The sequence below is a fragment of the Cajanus cajan genome, chromosome 11, assembly GCF_000230855.2.
Source record: "Cajanus cajan strain Asha chromosome 11, NIPB_CcT2T_4, whole genome shotgun sequence".
Taxonomy (NCBI): Eukaryota; Viridiplantae; Streptophyta; class Magnoliopsida; order Fabales; family Fabaceae; genus Cajanus; species Cajanus cajan.
In genome coordinates this window covers 12873731-12881849 of record NC_138527.1, presented here as the reverse complement: position 1 = coordinate 12881849, position 8119 = coordinate 12873731, and the positions used below count along the sequence as shown (strand labels likewise).

At 29.2% G+C, this 8119-nt stretch overlaps 1 long non-coding RNA gene across 2 annotated transcripts; it reads right to left on the bottom strand.

Moving 5' to 3' along the window:
* Positions 1–1139: 1139 nt before the first annotated feature.
* LOC145953191 (uncharacterized) lies at positions 1140–5869 on the bottom strand. Of its 2 annotated transcripts, XR_014430739.1 has the most exons (5): positions 4756–5869; positions 4610–4678; positions 3969–4081; positions 3532–3644; positions 1144–2627 (listed from the first exon to the last, which is right to left on the bottom strand). It is a non-coding gene; the product is annotated as an uncharacterized LOC145953191 (long non-coding RNA). The 2 variants fall into 2 exon arrangements; XR_014430738.1 differs by having other exon boundaries at positions 1140–3644.
* Positions 5870–8119: the final 2250 nt, after the last annotated feature.

Here is an 8119-nt window from a genome sequence, read left to right as displayed (position 1 = left end):
CAATCCTCCTTCAAGGCTAAACTCCTTTGAGGTCAACCACTTGCCTCAATTATACCTTCCTTCCAAGTGTAATGACTTGAACAAGGCCTATAACTTCACCAAGCTTAGCAAGCAAAACAAGAGAGGGAAGAGGCCAAAGAAGTAAAACTGAAAAGCACAATTTGGGAAGGGCAAAACTCTAATGGAAATTGATGAGACAAACAAAGAGGGCCAAAAAGACACAAAGCAACAATTAAGACTAATTTCAAAGCTAGCACTCAAAAGATTTTCCTAAGAATGGCACTAGATTTGATTACAAAAACCAAAAACAAAATTTGTGCAATGCTAAGATGATTTTTAAAACTCTTTTCAGCCACTGGACAGTGAGGAAACCACATACAAAAATTCACACAAAAATCAATAGGCCAAGTGCTACAAATTGCTAATTTTTCAACTTGATTTTTTTCTAATTTCTTTTCTTTTGCTTTCCTTTTCTTTTTCTTTGCTTTTTTTTTTTTTTTTTTTTTGAAATCTTTTTCTTTCTTTAAACACAGAATGTTAAGCACTTTAAACAGAGGCCAATCACAAATTCAAAGGTTTCCAAGTGGTGGAGAAAAGAAGAGAAAGAAGAGGAGAAATTCCAAGTGCACTTAGGCAAAATTTTCAGCACTTTTTAGTACTAGTTTTGTTCCATTTTGTCACTTCTTTTAGCACACTTAAAGAATGTTTTCTAGGCACTTCTTTCTCTGTTTTCTTTAATCAAAGCAAGCACAAGACACACAAAAGAATTGCTGGTCAACAATTGCTATGAAACTAATAGCAAAGAATTTCACAAAAATTGACTCTAGAACATGTTAGGTCTAATAACATGCATAGGAATTAATTTGTGAGCACTCTAAGAATGATTTTAACATGCAACCAGCAATGACACAACTCAAGTTCAGAGATTAATATTTCAAGATTCAAAAAGAAAAAGGGACTACACGGATTTAATGACAAGCAAGAACTACACATGACAACTAGGACAAAACTAGTAGATTACAAAAAGAAAAAGCATGCATTCTTGTTTCTTTCTTGAATTTTCTTTTAAGACCGAAACTTGTAGGGACACAAAAGAAAATAAAGAAAATCCTAATTCATATAGAAAGACAAACAAAGAGTACCTACAACACATACCAAGATTGATTCACAAGAATTATCAAAAATGAACCAAGAAAAGCAAGACAATGTGAGTGAATTCTATAGATTTATAAATGTGACACAAGAATCACTCCAAGAACATACCAAGACTCAAAAAGGAAAAAGAAGACAAGGAGAACAGCAACAAGACTCTACCAAGATGATTCAAGACATGCAAAAGAAAAGAAAGAAAGCAATGGAATCGGATTACTTGGAGACCTAGCTCTTGATACCAAATGATGGAAGAACTTTGGAGGAGGCCGGATTGATGTAGCTTCCTTCAAGTCTTTCCCTAGATCTTTGTACTCCTAGAATCCTTCCAATGCTTGTGTAAGGTTCCAATGGAGGAAGGAACCTCACGGCCACCTTAAGATGGTGGGGGAAACCTCTCAAGAATGCGCCACTCTTGGTGAAGGGATAAGCACTCTTCAATCCGCCACACTTGTCTTTGGAAAAGTGATAAGAGATTGGTTTTGCACAAAGAGATTTAGGACCTTTGGGAGGAGAGAATTCTGATCTCTAATCTGAACACTCAATTCTCATTAATGCCAAAAGTGTTATACAAGTGAAAATTTGAGGCTATATAGGCGTGGCCACCTAGGGGTTAAGCTAGACTAGACCATGGTTCACTAGGAACCATGGTTGGGTCCGTCCAACTTAGGGAGCAAGAAAAGACTAGACCATGGTTCACTAAGAACCATGGTTGAGCCTTCCTAAACCGCCCTTGTGTAGGAGAGAAAGGAGGTCCAAGCATTTGGCCAAGTGTGCACCAATGTGAACACAAGGTGTGAACACAAAGATGTGGACGGTTTTGATTGGTTCCATTTAACTCCACCCGGTTTGAAAATGGTTCATTTGGTTTAGTTAGGTTCATTCAATGTGAATGGTACCTAGCTAAATCAAATCTATGAAAAATTAGGAGTTAAATGAGTCCAATATGTAAAACCTTTATCCTAAGGCCACATTTGGCTAAAATGCTAGGAGCACACTTTAGTCTACTAATGCCACTCCTATGCCTACTTCTAAAAAGAAAAAGGTGCCTCCAAAATACAAAGGCAAAACAATCCTATACAAAGTCTACTATATACAATATATACAATGGGACTACTCAAGATACTACTAAGGAGAAAAGTACACAATGCTCATGGTGAGCAAGGGTCTAAGAAGCACCTCCTCCTTAGATGTCTCTTCTAGCTTCCTTACCATGGACCTTGTCAAAGGTCCAATGGCCTTCATGTATTCCTCTTCCTTGGATGGTCCTCCATCAATGTGTGCATAAACTTCTCCAATAGCGTTTTTAAGAGAAAAAAATCAAAACAAAAATCAAACACATTTCTTCAATCATTCATCACAACCAAAACAAAACATAAATTCTGCTAAATTAAGTTAAATACTCCAACTCACGGGTAAAAGCAGGAAGATCAGATCTCTTCAACACCCTCAGCCTCTTCACTGTCGACACAAACATGCTGCCAAGAAAACACATTAATATGGTAAGTGAGATTATGAACGAACAAACTTTGGATGACACATACTAGTTGCCTACAATTATGAAACAACACTAAAATTACAACTAATGTTTTAACATGTGGTAAAATTTACCCATGTTATGAGGTAAAAGTCAGCTGTACAAGTTAGAAACAAAGTTTTAACTTTAGATTCCTTCCTGTGTTACATGCTAATAGGAGTACTAAATTTCCATCTAGATCAACACCAGCCTCAATTCAATATTAAAATCAATCTCCCATGCTATCATTATTTGATTATATAAATTCCAAGTTACTATAATTTGATCATTTTATTTATTTCAGGAGTCAATTATTAAAGAACCAATTTGGTCGATCATCTATTACAGTTTATTTATAACATACAGTTTCGAAACTTATTTTATAATAACTATTAATTTTATGCACCATTTTAACTACCACCATTACAATTTTAACTACTGAAGTGATTCCAGTTTTGATTGTTATAGATGACATAAAAGAGGAATATACGAATGCCAAAATAATTGTACTGTACTATTTAGCATTATTCATAAGTTGAGGAAATATAGACTAAAAGTGAAGTGGAGTTGGATTTCTATTCACTTGTTTATCAGTAGCATTCAATATGCTTTTATATACCCACCACTCTAATTGTTTGGGTGCTAAGTTTTAAAAATCCTTTGAAATGTTTCTGACTAGTTGACTATCATTCCCAAAGTTCTCACTATAGACTACAAAGGCAATTAAATTATTACCGACATATTGTTTCCAATAACTAAATTATAAACACAAAATTAAAACAATAAAACAGGAAAGCCGAATTGACTCGCTGGCATGGAAAAAAATATTGAATTGAATAAACAAGAGTATATTCCCCACTTCCTACCAATAAACCCGTATTGACTTTCTTTTCCTCTTCCTTGTTTTGATTTCCACCAGCACAGGAATCTCTTTGACCAGAATAGCAGCTAGAACAGCCAATGTGAGATAAATTCAACTCTGCATCAAGCTCCATTGTCACAAAAGAATGAAAAAATATGAAAGCTAATTATTATAAAAGATCAGTATTTTACTTTAAAAAAATTTGTTAGCTGAAAAAAGATTGACTATTAGTATAAGCTAGTGACTATTCAATTGCGGTAATCAAGATTGAGATTTAGGCTTAGTTTAGATTAGCATCTAGCTTGAGAGCCTTTTGATTGAGATAGGTATTTGATTCCTTAACTTGCAAAAAATCCCTTGTAACTTTATAGGTGTTTGTGAAAAAATTAAATGAGAAAGTTTGTGAAAAAGTCGATATTACATAAGGTAATTTTGACTTACATATGAGGATCCTTGCAGCACTTGATTTTGTCTTCGTAGTTCAAATAAGTCCTTGCAGCACTTGCTAGTAAATTCTTATGTTGTAAATATATCAAATCAGGAACCTGATAAACCTGAAACAGAGGCTATCGTCAACATTGTAAAAAAATATCACAAGCCAATGCAATTATGGTCTTGTGGTTGTTGAATTTACTTCTCCATGTATGATTAAAAGAAAATTTCTAGCCACACTCTATTTACTTCTCCATGTATAGAACAATCATATTTTCTAAAAAAAATCAATTTTTCATGTGTCTACTCAAACACATATAAATCCATTCACTCAAACCCATTCTTTAACCAAAGTCAACTTTGCAAAATCAGGCTCATATAGAATAAAGTTTGCAAACCCAAATCCAAGCACAAACTACGTTATTTAAAAATCAATTTATTTGGATAATACAACAATCACATTGTTAGACATTTTGAATCACTACAAATAGAATATAAAATAAATAAATTAGATGCTTTAAACGACATACTGGACACAGAATGAAGCATCGCAAAAACAAAACAGAGGGCTATATCAACTTTGCAAAATCAGGCTCATACAGAATGATGAAACAGAGGAAACAGAGGAAACCCTAAAATGAAACAAATACCTTCACAAGGGAGTCGCACAATAGGACGACTGCGTTTCCGAAAACCTCCTCCGGGAGTTCCTCCACACCCTAAAACATTAGCACCCACGCATTTGTACAAGATGAGAGAGGCAAAAACAACCAAAACACAAAATGAAGATACGCACCTAAAATGACTTCCCTGTGTTGCCCTTCGTCGAATACGACTTCAATGTTTCCTTCGAGGGTTGTTGAAGATAAACAAGCGTTTTAGGTTTCACTGAGTTGAGAGGGTTTGGGTCTTACGGTGTGCGAGAGAGAGCGTTCTAGAGTGAGCAAGAGGTAGGGTTCGAGAGTGCATTTGAGAGTGTTTCAGAGGGTCAGCAACTATACTCATTTTAATTTTATAATTTTTATTTTAAAAAGTATTAATTAAGTTTTTATTTATTCAAATTTATTGAATTTGATTTATTTTAAAATTAAATTTACTCTTATTTTTTAAAAATAATTGAAGTTAAAAGGAAAGAAATTTGATTAAATTAATATATTTTAAAAAATTAAAGACTCAATTGAGTATTTTCAAAATAAATTTAATATTTAAATAAGAAAATTAATTATTGAATCTTTTAAAAATAAGAGAACCAAATTTAACTTAAAAAATATTAAATAAATTATATAAATTATTATATAATATAAGAAATATTTATAATTAATATAAATAGAAATATAAATTATTAATTGTTATATTAGTTTTTATTTGTTAAAAAAATTCAATCTTTAATTTGTTTCTTACGTTTAATAACATTATTTTTATTTTAGAAGGTATCAATTAAGTTTTATTTATTAAAATATGTTAAATAAGTTATTTTTTAATTAAGTAAACATTGATTAAATTAATCTTATTTTTAAAAATTAAAGATTCAATTCAACTTTCTCAAAAATATATAGTAATATAACATTATAAGATCTTATCATATAAAAACTTATTATATAAGATCTTAAACAAGTATTATTTCTTAAAACATATCATTATTCATTGATCTTATTACATAAAAAATTATTATATAATATCTTAAATAAGTTATTTCTTTAAATATATCCTTATTTATCGGATGTTTAATAGTAATATAATTTGTTCAAATCTTTATTAATATGATTCGCTGAATATCTAATTAAAACTTACATCGTATAAAATCCAAATTAAAGAAAAAGGTAACAAACACATGTACCATGACAACTAATAAACTAAAAAACCATAAACAGAAAATGAAACACAAAAGGAAAGCAAATTATATATATATATATATATATATATATATATATATATATATATATATATATATATATATATTAAAGAAGATGGATCTTTTTACTCTAAGAGTTACATAGACTTACTCCGTTCAATAACTCATTTTCTCTATGAAATTTCAATTATCTAACCGTTCAATTTAAAGTTCTTAATGCATAGATCAAATATGTAAATTGTTAGAAAATTTAAAAATCATTTGATACTTCGTTTCATTAATTTTAATCAATGTATAAAATGATTCTATGATTATCCGTCAATTTGAATTAATGAAATGAAGTATCAAATGATTTTTAAATTTTTTACAAATTTGTAAATTTGATCTATGCATTAAAATTTTTAAATTGAACAGTTTGATCGTTAATAATAATTAAAAATTATTTATTTATTTAGGTTATCACATACCATTATACATTTCATGTCTTTAAATCTTTTAATAAAAAGTTAAATTAATAACTAAAAATTATTTATTTATTTCTTAAGAATTGAGGGTATATAATTATCCATTATTTTGGAGACAAAAATTAGTTACAAGATGACGTATATATATTTCCCTTTATCTATTACTATATACATATAATCAAACAACTATATGTTTAACTATTTTTCTTCCATTCATTTTCTCAGTCTCTCTGTCTCTGTCTCTCTATATATATATATAGACAAACAGGTTATACTAACAGTAATACCGGGTGTAACTTTTATTAAGTATTACACACCACTCGATAATTAATTATTATATTATGAATAATAATAATATATATATTTAATTAATCTTTAAAAATAATTGAAGTTAAAAGGAAAAGAAATTTGATTAAATTAATATATTTTAAAAAATTAAAGACTCAATTGAGTATTTTCAAAATAAATTTAATATTTAAATAAGAAAATTAATTATTGAATCTTTTAAAAATAAGATAATCAAATTTAACTTAAAAAATATTAAATAAATTATATGAATTATTATATAATATAAGAAATATTTATAATTAATATAAATAGAAATATAAATTATTAATTGTTATATTAATTTTTATTTGTTAAAAAAATTTAATCTTTAATTTGTTTCTTACGTTTAATAAAGTAAAACTGAATTCATCTTTTCTTTATGTTTTCCATTAAATATGGTACACAAAAGTTAAAGCTATTCATTATTCTAAATTATATTTTAATTAAAAATAATTTTTTAGTAAATAAAAAGTATTATAATAAATAATTAAACTAAAAAAATAAATTTTATAATAATTAATTTTTTTAATGATGTTAAATTAAATATTTTAATTATTTTATAAAAAAAATGTTTTACCTACGGAATATTTTCCCGTAGATACGTTATCTACGGAAATTTCCGTAGATAACTTATCTACGGATATTTCCGTAGATAACTGGAAATTATCTACGGAAAAAATTCCGTAGATAATATTCCGTAGAAAATTAAATATTATCTACGGAAAATATTCCGTAGATAATATTCCGTAGATAATTAAATTTTATCTACGGAAAAATTTCCGTAGATAATATTCCATAGATAATATCAATTTTTCTTGTAGTGTGAGTTTCCATTGAGTGGCCTCCACCAACCCTTGGTGGAGAGAGCTAGCCAAGAGCACCAAGAACACCCTCCACCTCTCCTTCTCCTTTTTCTCCCACGTACACTCTCCACACTTCCAACCTTATTTTCCACAACCCTTGAGGAACATCCAACCATCATCCTTCTTCCTAGTCCGTGGAGAAAGAACACACCATGGAAGGAAGGAGCCCATCATAGTTTCTTTTTTTTTTTTTTAAATGAATAAAAGAAATCCTTACATTTACCATGCACCATCTCCCTTTTGATAATGGAAACATGATAAGGTTTAGGAAAAAAATGACATACATTTTAGACTAGCTCATTAATTCTCATTTATTTTATTAGTTATGGAAGGATTAGGGAGAAACAAGTATAGAAAGTTAAGAAAAGTAATCTTTGATATACGACAATATTTTCACTCTAAAGAAATGGCCAAATCGTTTTTAAAAATATTATACTTAGGCTCTTATTTTTCTATGTCTTTTGAAATAAGTATTCTTAGAATCTAATATGTACCTTTTGTAAAAAAAATAAATAAAGGTACAAATTTAGGCATTAATGAGGCATGTTTCACACAGACATCATCCATCTTAAATCTCTTTGGAATCTTTTGCGATACTATCAAAATCCATTAGGCATTCACCAATAAACAAATCAATGAGACTGATATTTATCA